Source organism: Malania oleifera, chromosome 2 (assembly GCF_029873635.1).
Source record: "Malania oleifera isolate guangnan ecotype guangnan chromosome 2, ASM2987363v1, whole genome shotgun sequence".
NCBI classification, from domain to species: domain Eukaryota; kingdom Viridiplantae; phylum Streptophyta; class Magnoliopsida; order Santalales; family Ximeniaceae; genus Malania; species Malania oleifera.
In genome coordinates, this window is record NC_080418.1 from 24,271,289 (window position 1) to 24,289,528 (window position 18,240).

The following is an 18,240-nucleotide window of genomic DNA, read 5'->3' on the forward strand; positions in this document are numbered from 1 at the left end:
TCCTGCAGGTCTAATTTAATGATCAGCAGCAGCTAGATTACTTGATAATAGCTATTTAGCTATAGCTACGTACTGTGGATATATAATGGAGCAGTCAAACAAAAAAAATGAACCAGGCCCAATTTTAGTTTTAACTTGGTGTGTACTACGAGGGTATTTTTATAACAGAAAGAATGTTGAATTTATTGCCAACCCACTAGATTTTCCTCGGCATCCGAGCTCTCTGTCTTGACTTTTTACAGAATTTTTATATTCACGCTCACTCCCAACCTTTTTTGGTTAATGATTATATATGTTTAAGAGTACATGTATCTGTGGGAGAGAGAGAGAGGAGCCGTTGGTACATAGGACACATGGTTTGTTTTGATTGATTCATTTTCTTTAGGAAAAAAAAATTTTTTTTTCTTGGCATGCGAGTGTGTTTGATTAGCCATGATCCTGTTCATGAATGTGTCAAACCTAAAATGAATGAATCTGGATCCACATATGGACTCTCAAACTCTAGCTAGCTACCTTTTCTCCACCTTATGTGGTAACTAAAACAAGAAAACAACAAATGGATATAAACTGTTCACCTTTGAATTGTGCTGATCGATATTATAATAGTTTAGCAGCTACCATACATTGAATCTGAGAGCTTTGCCACAATCGCTTCTATTTTTATTTTTATTTTTTCAATTTTTATAGATAAATATGACAGATGGACGACAGGGCTGGGCCACAGAAAGTATATATAGTCAAGACTCTTACATGGAATGATGGTGACCATGATTTTATTAACTTAATTATGCCGATCTCTGTAAAGCGTAAAGAAGATATGCTATATTATATACAGAAATCACCGTACGTACAGTGTGACAAACCCTGCATGCAGTAGAACAGTCGGCTTTGCTGCATAATTTTCTAAGGAAACTAGCTACTTTTGACCCCATGCAGAGTAGTATATAAATTATATATAGGTAAGGTGTAGAATGGATAGTTTTCAAATCAAATGATACAGGTGCATGCATGCATATGCATATGCCCCCGTCAAATCTATTGCAGCCCTCTAGGATCCATTTCTTTAAGAAGGCCAAAGTACACAAAACTTTTATATATGTTTTGAAGAAAGTTGCTATGTCTATGTAGATGTCTCTGTATTCAACCTTTTTGGAGTTTTATCTGACCAAGTAGGAGACTCGAGGAGAGCTTGTGCATGCGTTGAGGATCTTCTAAAAAGATGGGGCTTTGATATGTTGATCCAATGCTTTGATTAATTTAATTAAATTCAGATAAATTCAAAGTTGCTGTTTAATTACACTGTTCATGATTAGTTTATTAATTAAAAATGTTGCATTGTTTTTTTTTTTTTTTTTAATTATTATTATTATAAGAGGTAAAAGAAAATTTGTTAAAACAAGGCCAATGGGATCGGGCAAGATACTTGAAAGAATTGACTATGGGAAGTAGAGACAGAAAATATAACCAATGGAATTAAGCACCAATGGAGGAACTTAATTAAATGTATAGACTCAGACCAATTCAAAGATTGAAAAGTGGGGCAAGAGTGACTCCAATAGAAAAGATTGTGAACAATTGTCGAGAAAACAATTGAATAGCAATGAATTTGACGAGAAAAATTATCTAATTGCGCTCCTTCCATAATTCCACCGTCAGAATAGTAGTTGAAATGGAGTGTCAATGTCCGGAGAAAAGGAATGGTAGTCTCCCAACAAAGAGTTTTTGAAGAAAAGGGGTATGACAATTAAAAGCATGTAATATGAAGTTGCCACCTCATTTTTATTTTTATTTTTTGAAAATAAAAGAAAAATGAAAAAATTCCTGAAAAGGTCTACAAAAATCAATTTTAAGTTCAGAAGTATATTGGTGCATAGAGAATGTGATTAACTAATCATCTCAATGATAGTTAGCCAACCACCACCCCCTTTGACATATGTTCATGGAATGGTTACAGCAATTACATTTGTGTTGCTTTCAAAAGAAAAGATAATGAAAAGAAAGGAGAAAAAGACCCCTTTGGTCCTCCGGTGCTAGTATCACTATCTGAGTATTTTAATATGATTTTGAGAAGCCTACAATATTGCTCCAAAAAGGGTTGGTTTCAAATCCCTAAGTTTGAAAAAGTATGATAATGATTGTGACGATGATGATCGAGACAAACAGTTAGTTTGAAAATATCAAACTTGTACTACTAACTTAAAAAATCAAAGCTTGAGAAAAGGGGTATCAGACTTATATTATGAGTCTTTGAAGAAGGATGAAGACAATACTGGTTTTTGAAAAGAGGTTTTGAGTTCAAAAATATTATTTGATAGAATGCATGAGTTTTAGAAAAGGTTAGGACTTCATCATTGGTCTATCAAGAAAAACACTATAGGAAAGCACATGTTTTTGGGTTTTTTTTTTTTGAAAACGTTTTGTAGAGAAAGAAGAGACTAACATTGGACAAACAATCATGATTTGTTTGATCTAATTTTATTTGTTGGAGTCATAATTCTTCTCAAATCATATAATTTTCAAAGGTTAACAATCCTGTCCATGCCTAAGGATAAAGAGAAGAAGACAATATACAGTAAAATCCTCCCCTTTATCCCATTATAAGGTAGAATTAGACTTTAGCAACAAAGAGACTAAAACTTTTTGAGACTTTTCATACGTTTCAAATTTTTTTTTTTTTGGAGATTTTCAAGCATACACACACACACACACACACTAACATGTATTTATGATACATAAACACATGCATATTAATATATAATTGCATATATATATATATATATATATATATATACATAATATTATTAAATACACACACACACACACACACACACACACACACACACACACATATATATATATATATATATATATATATGTAAATATACCAATACATACACACTAACACACACACACACACACACACACACTTATATATATGCACGTATAAATACTAATACATACAAATACACATACACTATATACACATACATACATATACCTATATATAAAATACAAACAAACACTCACGCATACACAGACACACACAACATACATAGTGTATATGTGTAGATATCCCATTTTGTCTAGGCATCATATACCGAAACCAAGTGAATTTTAAGGAGTCTTGATTCATTTTCCATTTTTAAAATTTATGTTTTTAGGGGAGTTCCTTGTAAGGTCTTTGCCTAGCGGGAACTCCCACGAACACTGTTTTAATTCCCTCATCCTTACCGCCTTGAAATAAATAGGATTGCATTACCAGGTCCTTTTTTTTTTTTTTGTCTTTTTTGTTTTTTTGTTTTTTTTGGTTTGTTTTTTGTTTTCACAATCATCCATCTGCATTTTTCAAGAAAATGCAACCAAAAAAATAAAAATAAAAAATCAATAAAAAATTGTCTTCCACCTCGCATCTTCAAGCCTCTTGATTCACCTTGGCTATATCCACTTGCACACACAAAAACCATGTTCTAGTTACACTATAAAAATAAAGGCCTTTAGTGACGATTTCAAATCGTCACTAATAATAGCAAACTGTCACTAATACTTATTAGTGACAGCTTAGTGAAAGTTTCGAAATGATGACTAAAATGGCGGTGACAACCAACTGTTAGTGACGGTTTTGGAAACCGTCACTAATAATTCATTCCATCACTAAAAGCCTAAGACTATCACTATAACTAGCACATTTTCTTGGCTGAAAGTCGTCACTAAAGACACACTATTAGTGTCAGATTTCAAAACCATCACTAAAAGTCATACTATTAGTGATGATTTTGAAAATCATCACTAAAAGTCATACTACCGTCACTAAAAAGCCACTATTAGTGACAATTTGGGAATCCGTCACTAATAGTATAACTTTTAGTGACGGTTTCAAAACCGTCACTAAAAGTTTAAAATACATTTTTTTTAAATCACCCATTAATACCTGTAATTAAATTTTTGCACAAATAATATTGAACAAGAATTAATGAAAAATTCATAAATTATTATATATACAAATACAGATAAAAAATTGTTCAGAAACATCATATATACATGATCTATTTAGATAACAAAAAGTACAAAAAAAAAAAAGAAAGTTGCATCCGACTATAATTCCTAGTATCGTCGTCATCTTCTTGTGACAGACCACAAACCCTACAAAGTAATAATTATATAAAAAAATTAGTATAAAATTTTTGAATATGTATATACTATAAGTAAAAATGATTTGATAGCAAGAATGAGCGGACATAGTTAAACAAAAAAATGATACACTTTTAAATAGCTAAGTTTGAGCAGTCAGAATTAACACCACTCGGTGGCTATCTCGTATGCCCGACTTGGACACCTGAATGCTTAAATCAAGTAAGTTTTCTAGGTTAGCTTATACCCGTATAATTTTCAATCGGGGAGGAGTTTTTGGGTAGTGTCAGCTCCAACATGTCAAGCTCAATGTCACGGACATGTCGAGACTGACCACACTGGTTTGGATATCGTATGCCCAACTTAGACACCTAAGTGGTTAGATCCGCTAAGTTTGTTTGTATTCTAACTTTACTTCTAAGTGGGTAAAATGCTCTCAAGAAGAAGTTTTTGAGCACCGTCAGCTTCAAAACGTCAAGCTCAATGTCACGGATGTTTCAAGATTAACCCCACTCGGTTTGGACCCCGTATGCCTGACTTGGACACCTGACTGGTTAAATCCACTAAATTTTCTAAGTTTGTTTGTATTCTAACTTTATTTCTGAGTGTACAAAAAGCTCTTCGGGAGGAGTTTGGCAGAGTTTTTGGGTATCGTTAGCTCTGGCATGTTCAACTCAATGTTAAAGATGTGTCGGGACCAACCCCACTTGATTTGGACCTCCTATGCCCAACTTGGACACCTAAGTGCTTAAATCCACTAAGTTTGCTAAGTTTTTTTGTATTCTAATTTTGCTTCTTAGTGTGTAAAAAGCTCTAGGGGGAAATGTTTTTAGGCACCATTAGATCTGGCATGTTCATCTCAATGTCACTAACATGTCGGGACTGACCCCACTCAGTTTGGATCTCGTATGCCCGACTTGGACCCCGGAGTTCTTAGAATGAACTAAGTTTACTAAGTTCCCCTCTAAGCACATAATTTTCAATCATGGATAAGTTTTTGGGTATTGTCAACTCTAGCACATTGAGCTCAATGTTAGGGACATGTTGGGATTGACCCCACTTGGTTTGGCCCTCGTATTCTCGACTTGGACACTTGAGTGCTTAAAATCAACTAAATTTGCTAGGTTAGCTTCTAAGCGCATAATTTTCAACCGTGGAGGAGCTTTTGGGTATCGTGAGCTTTGACATGTCCATCTCAATGCCAAGAACGTGTCAGGAATGATCCCACTCGATTTGGATCTCGTATTCTTGACTTGGATACCTGAGTGCTTAAAGCCACTAAGTTTGCAAAGTTTGTATGTATTTTAACTTTACTTCTAAGTGCGTAAAAAGCTTTTGAGGAGGAGTTTTTGGGCACCGTTAGCTCCGGCACACCCATCTTAATGTCACAGATGTATTAGGACTAACCCCACTCTATTTGGACCTTGTGTGCTCGACTTGAACACTTGAGTGCTTAAAATCAACTAAGTTTGGTAGGTTAGCTTCTAAGTGCATAGTTTTCAATTAGGGAGGAGTTTTTAGATACTGTACGATCCAACATGTCCAACTTAATGTCATAGACATGTCAGGACTGACCTCACTCAGTTTCAATCTCGTATGCCTAACTTGGATACTTGAGTGTTTAAATCCACTAAATTTGCTAAGTTTATTTGTATTCTTACTTTACTTATAAGTGCCTAAAAAGCTCCCGGGAGGAGTTTTTGGGCACCGTTAACTCCAGAATGTCGAGCTCAATGTCATAGACATGTTGGGACTGATGCCATTGTTTTTGGACCTTGTATGCCCGACTTGGACACCTGAGTTGTTAAATCCACTAAGTTTGCTAAGTTTGTTTGTATTTTAACTTTATTTTTAAGAGCATAAAAAGCTCCTAGGGAGGAGTTTTTAGGCACTGTTAGCTCTGACACGTCCAGCTCTATGTCACAGATATATCGAGACTGACCCCACTCGTTTTGAACCTTGTATGCCCAACTTGGGCACCTGAGTGCTTAAATCCACTAAGTTTGCTAAGTTTGTTTGTATTCTAACTTTGCTTCTAAATGCGTAAAAGGCTCTCAATGAAAATTTTTTGGGCACCATAAGCTTGGCATGTCCAGCTCAATGTCACGGACGTGTCGGGATTGAACCCACTCGGTTTGGACCTCGTATGCCCAACTTAGACACCTGAGTGCTTAAAATCAACTAATTTTACTAAGTTTGCTTCTAAGAACATAATTTTATACACATAGATTTATAGACAAATTACTTAAATCATGCTTAAATTAAAGGGAAGTGAATGAAATTGTAAGAGAGTAGGGTGCAATTACAATTATCTTAAATCGCACTTTGCCTTGTCATTTCTCTCTGTTTTTACATTTCTGTGTATTTTTATTATCTGGTAGTGGGAGTGGACCAGAGGGATCGAGTGGGGAGAGCTTTAGGGGAAGGGGGTCTGAGAAACAATTTTAAATTTGGTGCAATCCTGAGAGGGGGGGGGGGGGGATGAATTGGGTATTTAAAAATTATCGCCTAGGTCAATCGGTTTAGCAACAGTATTGAACAACCTAGGGTTAGTCTATGCAATCAATAAATAAACATATGCATAAAAAGTAAATGATACACGCGATATGTTATCGAGGTTTAGCCAAATTGCCTACGTCCCCGCCTTGGCTAACAAGCACAAGGATTACCACTATAAGCTCACTTAACGGGTGGAGCGACACCTAAACAACTAGGTCAATTAGCATAGGGCTGACCTTAACCTTTACAACCAGGTCAATTAACCCAGGGCTGACCTCAACCTTTACAACCAGGTCAATTAACATAGGACTGACCTTAACCAATACAATCCTTATCGGGATGGATTACCGCCCCCTCAGGCCACGCCTGGAAATACAACAATATTCACTCAGTGAAATGATACAGTGATTGTGCTTTCATGTAAAGCAGATATGTATCCAATACGCGCAAGTAATAATCAATTCACACCAAACATGTAGGAATTGTAAGCTCAATGGTGTATGTGTGCAATCTACACTCAATATAATGATTTTATCTAATCAAGCACAATAGTGTTGAAGCAAGCTAATCTTTGAAAGCAAAGTATATGTAGGGACCTAAATTCGTTCTATGGTCTTTGAGCTCTGTAGTTCCTACATGCATGAAATGCATTAAATATTATAGGTCATATCCTATTTACTATTACAGACCCAAATAAATGATTAAATTACAATACAACATAAACATGGTCTTTAAGTCTTCACTTTATGTGTCGTGTGTGTGCAACATATTATACTTCCGATTGGTCCTACACACAAACTCATTAACCATTAAATATCAGAGTATTTGTCATAATCAAAACGAGATATGACTAATCAGGTCAACAATCTCCCCTTTTTGATGATGACAAATACTTGCCTACTTCTCCCCCTTTTGGCAACAGCAAAAAGGGCCTAAATAAACATTTAAGCATAGACAAATAATCATCTGAATACAGGAAATCTTTGGGAAAATGTTTTTAGAAAATTCAACAGCATGCCGTTTGAAAATAGAGCATTTCCCAAAAATTTCTGTATGCAAGTGATCTGATTGAGTAAAATATTTTCAAGATATCCACAAGTATATACCCAAACAGTTCAGTATTCTCAAATCATGAAATAGAAGTATTACCTTTAGTCATTCAAGAAATTGAATAGTCATATAATGCAAAATGAATGACAAAGATAACTTCAACAAATTAGCACACAAACAATACAACTGGTCATTTAAATGATTTAAATGACATGAAAAACAGAATTAGACCATAAATATGCACAAACCATGTCAATTGACACATATCATAAGACGTGTGAAATATTTGAGTTAAAAGCATACGACATATGATACCAACAAGAAGGTTTGAGAATAAACACAATCTAATAAGTTCGCATGCATTTTTATGTGTAGTTATAGAACCAGTTATGTGACTTTAAAACATATATGTATATAATAATAATGAGGCAAGAGAAAAAGTTTGAGTTTTAAAAATAGTTCTTACCATAAATTATTACAATAAATATATGTATGTATATATATAAATATAAATATAAATATATATCCCCCTTTGATATTTGCAAAAAGTATGGGGGGGTTGCTTGTTGAAAAGAGACTTTAATTTAATGCAACCAAACAAAAAAATTTCTAATTTGACAATGAAGTACAAACAAAAGTATAACCAGAAAACCACAACCATGATGATCCTAAAGATTTAATAATCACATGCAAGATCATATGGCAAAGAAAATGACCGTGACTAATCAACATATTTCAAATTATGATTTCATGTAAAATTTTCATATTTAATCGCAAGAGCCACAGAGAATTCAAGATGGATCTAAGCTAAAAGGTGTTGGTGAGCATAACATGATAGAATGTTCATTTTAGATGCTCCCCCTATCATTTGGAATCCTAGCTTAGATATCATAAATTGCTTATACTTAATACGAATTAATTTCATTAAGCCTAGTTGTATAAGTCATCATTTTAAAACTTTTAACATAACTACATTGGATATTAGTTGATTTATTTCAAACATGACAACTAGTATAGTCTCTGAGAACAATCCATATCTAAATATATATCTTTAAGAGCTGAATATGATGTTCAAGATTCTTAGAAAAGCCTCAATATTTAAAATTCAAAGCATGATGCAAATGAGTTCTTTATACTCCTTTTCTAGGGATGAATCTTAGCCTTTCTAAATATTTGATGATTATGCTAGGATGAAGTTTAATTTGATCAATTGATTTTTACTCATCATTTCAGAAATATTTTAACGTTAATTTTATCATAATCATCTTTATCACATGGTTTTATATGGGAAAATCTTAGTGAAATTTCGGCAGCATGCCGTTTGTATATAGGACATTTTCCTATAAAACCTGTACCTAATAGATTCAAGCAAGCAATAGTTCAATTTGAGCATGCAAGCACCTATAATCCACTACTAGCATACAATTCACATCAACTGCATCCGCTATGTAGGAGGCATTATAAATTAGGCATGCAATCAGGTAGTATAATCAACTGTCCATATAAAATGTAAACCATCCAACTAGATACCATAGACAATAAATAGCCATGGATAGTTAGGAATTCAGTGCAGTACTCACATGGACATTTAGGCATGAAATAAAATTATGAGAGTATTTTAATTTATATACCCATGAAAGAATATATGCTCCCTTTGAGTTATGTGCTAATTCATTTTATGCCTTTTCTTATTTTTTAGGTTCTTTAGCCAAGTGTTATAATATTTTCAATGATTCGAGCTTGACTTTGAGTTCTTAGGCTTAATGAACCAAAAAGGTCACAATGATTATTTCTTTGAGAGTTCTAAGCCAATATTGCCTCTTTTCTTATGATTTACAATACGTGAGAGGCCTAAGTTCAAATGACTTTGAATGTTATGGTTCGTGCATAGGTTTCTTTGAATTTTGTTCTATCTTCTAGATTGAAACCTATATTAATCAATTTAGCCATTCAACTTAATTCATGAGAATGAAGCTCTAATGGATTTTATTTAATATTTGAGAGCTTATGAAGCGAATTAAAATAAATACTCTTATAGTTTTAATATCTATTATGTTTGGAAGAGTATTTTGGTAGTAGCAGGACATTATACAAGATAAGCATACTAAAGAATATGTCCTAACTTATTCTAACAAAGAGCATTGTGGAGGATATGAATAACTAGTAACCGACGCTCTTTGGTGGTTGGAATGTATCCTTTAGATATGATCACAAATTTGGAGCAAGGATACAAACCAATGAGAGGATGGATCTTTACCTGATGTGATTGTGGTAAGGTAAAGATTTCCTATGGAGGATATAAACCAAAATTAGAGGATTCATAATTTAAGCTCAAAGGGAAATTTTTTTTTTTTGATTTTTACAGTGAAACTTGAATCTCCTAGTGGATGCCTCTAGTTTTGATAAAAAAAATGTCTTTTAATAAGCACCAGAAATATTTAAAATTTATGATCAATAGTGTTTTAAGCCTAGAATGATGACTAAACATTTTATTGGGCATTTTAGGCTTTCAAGATGAGTTTAGTGCAAGATTTTTAACTTCATTTCCTAAAACTCAAATTTGTATAATGGACAAAGTATGCTCAACATTAGATATTCATATTTAAGTGCGAGTTAAGCAATTTGAAATTTAAATACAAGGCAAACATGCCATGTCCATCCGGAAGTGGATTTTTATTCAAACAACCAATAATTTGATATTTTAACCAATGAATATATGCATTAAGTTCAGATTGGTTATATGCTTGGATTTGCAGATTGACTTGATTTTTCAAAATACTTAGTATGTAAGATTTTAAATAGTGGACATATACTAAGATTTTACATTTTCAGCCCCGAACCACTTCCTAAGCCATTAGTCAACACTACCCCCTATGGCTATTCCTAACTGATAAAGAAGAATTATGTGATCATGTAATTCTTGTTTGAGCAAATTCTTCCTTGAATTTCAAGGGGTTTATTTTCTTAACAACCCATACCATTTTTGTATCTTTGATTTTTGATGGGTTAGGACTAGGTGGTACTTTGAATTTCCAGACTTGTTTGGTTTTCATGCCTTTTCTTTTAAATGGGCAATCAAATTTTGTGTGCCCCTTCTTTTTACATAAGATGCATGTGGTGTGAGTGTATGGACTAGAGGAGGCACTAGTATAGTGTTTTGATTCTTTTACAAAGTACCCCATGTATATGTTCTTTCTTTTCTTATTTTCAATCCCATTATAACCTATACCTTCTTTATCTAAGGTCATCTTTTGTGACCCTAGCAATTTATCAAAGTTTTCCTTGCCTTTAGTGAACGTGTAGATGATGTTAGATTGGTCTTCTATTTTCTTCTCTAGATCTTGAATTTTTGAGTTTTTCAATTCTTTGCAAACATTCTGAAGTTTCATAAGTTCTTTAGATATTGTGTTTGCTTTACTCTCAAGTTATACAATAAGAAGATCTTTATTATTATCATTTGAAGTTTGAGATCTTAATGCATTCAAATATTTTTCTAATTTTTCATTCTTGTTTACTAACTATTTGATTTTAAAAGCATTTTCCCTTTCAACAAGAACTTTTGATTCACATTCTTTCTCACATGCCTCATACTTGTTTTTTAAAGTAGTATATCTTTTATTTGCTTTAACAAGTGACTTATGAATTCTAATATATTCAATTTGTAGTTCTTCATAAGTAGGAACACTCTCACTATCACTACTATGACATGATTCAGAATCAGACGTATCATTCAAATCATCACATGAATCATTGCCAGGATTATCTAATAACATAGAAGGAGACGGGTTTACCTCATCGTTGGTTAGAGCTATGAGGCACGATTTACCTCCTTCAAGATTAGTAGGTTTGAATCACATGGAGATATGACATTGTTTTGCATGGGTGCTCTATATCTCCTCTCAAGTTCATCCCAGATCTGCTTAGTAGTACTACATGCCATAACCTCACATAAAACATTAGAATCTAAAGCATACAATAAGGTATTCATGGCATCAAAATTTATCTGCACTAAGTTCCTATCATGATCATTCAATTCATACTCAAATTTAGGAACACTAGTACAACCAATGGATTTAATAGGCACACTATCATCCTGATCAATGACATTTCAAAATTTCCAATTTAAAGCTTTCACATACACAGTCATTCTGAATTTTCAGATAGCATAGTTATCACCAAAAAATATTGGTGGGTGTGTGACCAATATTCCCTCACATGAAGGGGATGCACTAACAGGAGCCATCATGATCTTTGAACTAACTGACGTCTAAGTCTAAGTTACGAGGCTCTAATACCAATTGTTAAGTTTGGTGCAATCCCAAGAGGAGGGGGGGGGGGGTAAATTGGGTATTTAAAAATTATCGCCTAGGTCAATCGGTTTAGCAACAGTATTGAACAACCTAGGGTCAGTCTATGCAATCAATAAATAAACATACATGTGCAGTAAAGTAAAGTGCGGAAAAAGTAAATGATACACGCGATATGTTATCGAGGTTCGGCCAAATTGCCTACATCCCTGCCTTGGCTAACAAGCAAAAGAGTTACCACTATAAGATCACTTAAAGGATGGAGTGACACCTAAACAACCAGCCCAATTAGCATAGGGTTGACCTCAACCTTTACAACTAGGTCAATTAACCCAGGGCTGACCTCAACCTTTACAACCAGGTCAATTAACACAGGACTGACCTCAACCTACACAATCCTTACCGAGCTGGATTACCACCCCCTCAGGCCACACTTGGAAATACAACAATATTCACTCAATGAAATGGTACAGTGATTGTGCTTTCATGTAAAGTAGATATGTACCCAATACGCGCAAGTAATAATTAATTCACACCAAACATATAGGAACTGTAAGCTCAGTGGTGTATGTGTGCAATATACACTCAATAAAATGATTTTATATAATCAAACACAAAAGTGTTTAACAAGCTAATCTTTGAAAGCAAAGTATATGAAATCTCAATATCAGCTTAGTGTTTCAAAATGCAAGCAATGATATTCAAATGAACTCAAAGTATTTTCTCAAATGTATTTAGCGCAACAGTTGTTTGAAATCTAACTTTGTAAAATATTTTACCCACACAAAAAAAGTAATGCTTTAAGGAATCTTTCAATGACAATGCTAAGATCCTTAAGCTAATGAGTTTTTCCCAGCACAAGATTTATCAAGTAAAATCTGTGGGATAACTCTTTGCTTAACTCCCAAAATTAATATCAAATAAACAACCAAGCAAATGGGAGTATGAGCAAACTATATTAATCAATAACACAATATAACACTCTCACAATGATAGGATGTATCAAAGGAATGAATGTTTGAGAGTATATGGAGTGGAATATGCAAAAATAGGTTTTTGAGATTGGGAGGATTTTTGCTAATTATTTTGGCTAATTTCATGCTAATTATTGCAAATGAAGCCCTATATATAGAGATAGGAAAAATTATAGCCATTAGGATATGTAGGGTATTATTATATTTGTTTTAAAACATTTTAACCCCATTAGCCCTGTTTAAAAAATTAAATCGCAGTAAAAAATAATGTCCTACCTGAGAGCACTGGTCGACCAGGACAAGTTCGGTCGACCCAAGTTCTTGGGGTTCGGTCGATCAGGCCAAAATGAACTACTTATTCGGTCGACCGGACGTGTAAGTCTGAAGGAAATTTTTCAGTTTTGCGAGGTTCGGTCGACTAGGAAGATTTGAACTGGATAATTCGGTCAACCATGGCATTGGGACATCTCCCGAGGACCCTCGGTCGACTAGAGCATTGGAGTACATTTTGGGTTCGATTAACCAGGTGGTCAAAAAGTGGACTCCTAGGAGGTTTGGTCTATTGGGTGCATTTGAACTAAGTGAGTTTGGTCGATCGGTCTATAGTCAATCCGTTAACCTGGTCCGGGTTTGGTCAACTAGGAACTTTTGAGCTAACAAGTTTGGTCGACCGAATGTGCACATTTAGTGCATTTTGGTCCTATTTTAAGCATTCAATCACCCATTTCAAATGATCATTCATATATGTGCATGAGTGAGTGTATTAGGGTCATTTTTAGGTCCTTTTGAAGGCACCAAAAAAATTCAGTGTCGATCGACTGAAGGGTGTTCCCTAAGGTCTTTCTATGGTCATTTGATTTTCAGGGGATGTGTAGGGACCTAGAGTCGTTCTATGGTCTTTGAGTTTTGTAGTTCCTACATGCTTGAAATGCATTAAATATTACAGGCCATATCTTATTTACTATTACAGACCCAAATAAATGATTAAATTACAATACAACATAAATAGGGTCATTAGGTCTTCACTTCATGTGCCGTGTGCGTGCACCATATTATACTTCCGATTGGTCCTGCACACAAACTCATTAACTATTAAATATCAGAGTATTTGTCATAATCAAAATGGGATATGACCAATAAGGTCAACAAACAATGTGTGAGAAGTTGGTTGAGTCGGAGTTCGTGGCTACTTGTGATGTTGGTAGTGAGAAAGAGGAGGTTGTTGAGATTGATGAGCGTGAGTGTAATAAAGAAGGTGTTGGTTCTGTGGATTTCGCTAGGTTGTAGAATTTGGGATTGAAGAATGCGTCGAAATCGAAGTATCCCCTCTCTACAACCTCCATGATAAAATTTAGAAATAATCATTCCTTATCAATTCCTTATTTTGAACTCATAAAATATTCATTGTGTGTATTCGCGAACATATCCAAGGCATTGCATTGGCTCAAAAGTAAAATTAGTAAAAAGAAAAAACGTACTTAATTTATCAGAAGATTTAATTCATAATGTGTTGTTTAATAATATATAACATAGAAGCACAAATTTTACCACAACATAGTAAGGAAAACGAAGAAGACATGGATTATGCACTACAACTGATTAAAAAAGAACCATGTTAAGAGAGACACATACTTAATCTGCTTTGGTGATCATCAAGAAGAAGAAGAAGACATTAAGAAGATGAAAATGAAGATGGAAGATGCAATTTTCAATTAGAATGGATGGAACAATGCTTAGACTCGGAGAGACGATGATAATGAAATATATAGAAATGGAATGAGTGCCAGTAAATGGTAATGGCACAGTACAAACTAGTGGTAGGGTCATAGGGAAATAGGATGACTTTTATGCCATTGCCTCACTCATTGCTCCTATGCCCGATGTCGCGATGTTCCCGCGTGGAGCATGGCGAACTGAAAAACAATGTAAAAGGTGGATTTTAAAAATATATTTTCGTGGAAAACAATGTGTATGGAGTTGCCACTAACCTTTTGGTGTGGTTAAAATACTTGATTACTACCCAATTAAGGGTAGAATCAGTCTGCGTTACCGGAGCTGGGTTCAGGAGTTCAATTACGCGAGGGGAAGGTGTAAGCACCCCCTACACGCCCGTTCTTATGAATGGTACCTAATTAATCAAAAATTACCCCACAAATTAAATTTAATAAGTCTTTGAAAGTTCTCCCTTTGAAACCCCACAAATTAAAGTTAATAAGTCTTTGAAATTTCTCCCTTTGAAGAATTACAAAGAATTGCATGATGTAAATATAATATAAGTATTCCCTCAGAACCGAGGCATACCGTGCTTCGAAGAGCCCATGCCTCCCTTTTAAATCACCGGGATCGGAATATTGAAAAAATAGTTTCAAAAATATATTCCCGGATTTTTGAAATTATATAGAAATTTCTAAGTACGAAAAATAATAATTCGGGAGGTTTGGGATTTCATTCGGGATGAAAAAAGTGTCAAAAATGATCTTCATCTTCAAAAATATTTTTCTTGATTTTTTTGATTTTTTTTTTGTAATTTTCTTGAATTTAGAAATAAAAAAAAGATAATGAAGGCGAAATCATGAAAATTGAGTTCGAAAAATATTTTTAGATTTTTCTCATAAGCTTTCTAAATTTTTGTGATTTTAAAGAATTTCTGTGACTTTTATGATATTTTCAAATACAAAAACAATTTCCTAACCTTAAAATATATATATATTTTTTGAATTTTTATAGTTTTTCAAGATTTTTAGGATTTTTTTTGGCACAAGAATAGTTTTCTAATTTCAAAATATTTTTTGAAAATTTTCTGTAATTTATCTGAATTTTTGAGATTTTTTTCTAAATTTATTTTAATTTATTGTGAATTATTTAGAGTTTAAGTAATATTATAATAATAAAATAAAACAGGAAGTGTTTAAATCAGTTCCATACCAATTCAAAGGATCCGAACCGGTTTGGAGAGTAACCGGTTCAATAGGGTCAACCTATTTAAGGTCCGGTGAAGACCAACGCCACGTGGCGCCTCATGAGTGGTTGGGCAAAGGGGGTGAGGATGGTGGAGATGGTGGGATCCTAGGCGTTGGATGGAAAAACAAGATCTAACCGCTAGGAACAGTGTACACATGGATTGATATCGTGGCTTCATCCATGCCGTTTAAAATAAACACACAATGAACAATTCAGACTCTACCGTGCACAACCTTCGATCGTGGGGTGGTGAGAGGCTCCACATGGCAAGATCCTAACGTTCTATGGCTTGAAATACTCAAGCCAAAATTTTTTGGCTTCCCCTCATTTCCCACTCTCTTCTCTCCTCAGGCGTGCCCTCTTTCTCCTAAGGTTCCTTTGCCCTCTCCCTTTTTGCAACTGAACATGAAATCCCCAACCTCCATCTCCTCTCTTCTATCAGTCCCCTCTAACCTTCTTTGTTTTTCTTCGTGAGTGAAGCCCTAGGGTTTTCCTCTGCAATCCCGAGCTCTCTTCCCTTCTCTGCAAACTATACCTCCCAAAACCCTCTTTTGGTTTCTCCCTTTGATTCTTCCCTCCTTCAATCTCCATCGTTCATTCGTACTTTCAATTGAATTCGTGCTTCACTGGACTCTTGATCTCTGCCTTCCCCTTGCTTCCCCGATCTTCACCACAAAAGCATCACAAAGCTGACAATCACAGCCACTCAGCTCATCACGTTCACCGCCACCCGATCGGACTCTCTTGACACCCCCAGTGCTGCCTGGATTGACCTCACCAGCTCTGAACTCGAACTCATCCTCTTTCTAGTCTTCAACCCTCATGATCAAATCTGGGCAAACTTGGGAAACTTTCGGCAAAAACCAGAATGGCGAACAATTCAAGGGAGATTTTCGAGGGAGCGAGTCAATGCGACCTTTGGTGAGATCACTTCAAATCTCGAAAGAAAGATAAGTCCTTTCTTTTGATTACTTCTTCTCCCTCTTCTTTTTTTGAATTTTTGTTTTTTTTTTGTTCATATGCATGTGGTGAATGTGATCTAAAATGTGAATGTTGGTTGTTCCGATGATGTCTCTGAGTTTAGTGTTTTCAAGTATGCGGTTCCATGCTTGAACTGGTTAAGGTTTTTGATCTGAGTTAGGGTTCCAGGTTACGGGTTGAAAACGAGTGAACTCGTCTTAACTCGATGAGTAGGACAGGGTTGACTCGCACGAGTCGACCCGGGGATCAACTCGGTTAAGCTCGAGTCAAGCTCAGTGGGCTTGTTGTAATGGGATCATTTTTAATGGGCTCTGATTATTTTAAAAATATGGTTCCAAGGTCAGATGTTTTTAAAATGGGCTCAGGGGTGTTTGGAAAATGGGCTTGCGATCTAGTGTTTTTAAAACGGCCTCAAGGGTGTTTGAAAAATAGGCTTGGGGTCCAGGTTTAAATGGCTATGGGTCAAGGCTTAAAACATGGAATGGGCTTGGAGGTTAGTTTCAGCTGGGCCTTGGGTTGAATTTTTTAAACAGAGGTGGGCTTGGGTTTGTTTAAAATTGGTTTTGGTTTTAAAATTGGTTTAGGTCGGTTAAAAATGCAAGTGGGCTTCAAAGGTTTTAAAATGGACTCGAGACTTAGATTTGCAAATGGGCATGGAGTCTTAGTGATCTTCGACTTTTTTATTTTAAAGACATGGGCCGAGGTTTTTTTAATAGAATTGGCTTTTAGTATGAACTTAAACTCAGGCCTGGTTTTACAAAATGGGCTCCCCCTTTTTAACTGTTAATGGGCTTGGGGCTCGAGTAGTTTGGTGTTGGGTCGTAAGATTTAAGATTCAGATTGAGGGACTCTAGATTCCGATCTGGGTACAAACAACTTGCAAATTAAGAATACTAACAATTCAAGTAAAAAAAAAGGGTAAGGGTATCACTTGGGGTCTCTCAACTCCTCTAGTATTCTTCTCCCTTCTTTGTGTATCTGGTCGGGGCGTCTAGTACTCTTAATCAGCTTTCCACTTCTCTACTTTCTTTTTTCTCAGCTCGTTTGCTCTTTGCAATTCAGCAGAGTTTCTTCTAATGGTTCTCAACTTGCAGAGCCTCTCTAATTCTTTTCTTTCCCTCTCAATTTCTATAAGGTTTTCTCTCTTGTTCTTTTCTCTCTTGCAGAGTATCTAATGCTCTGATTCTCTTTTGTCTTCCTCTAATTTTGCTAGAAATTTATTGAGGCTCTCAGTGTGTGTCCTTGGCTACAGTGCGAGCCTCCCTATTTATAGGGAGGCTTGGGGGTGATTTTGGGGCCAATTTCCCTCTAACAGATTCCCTACGCTGGTAGGGAATAAT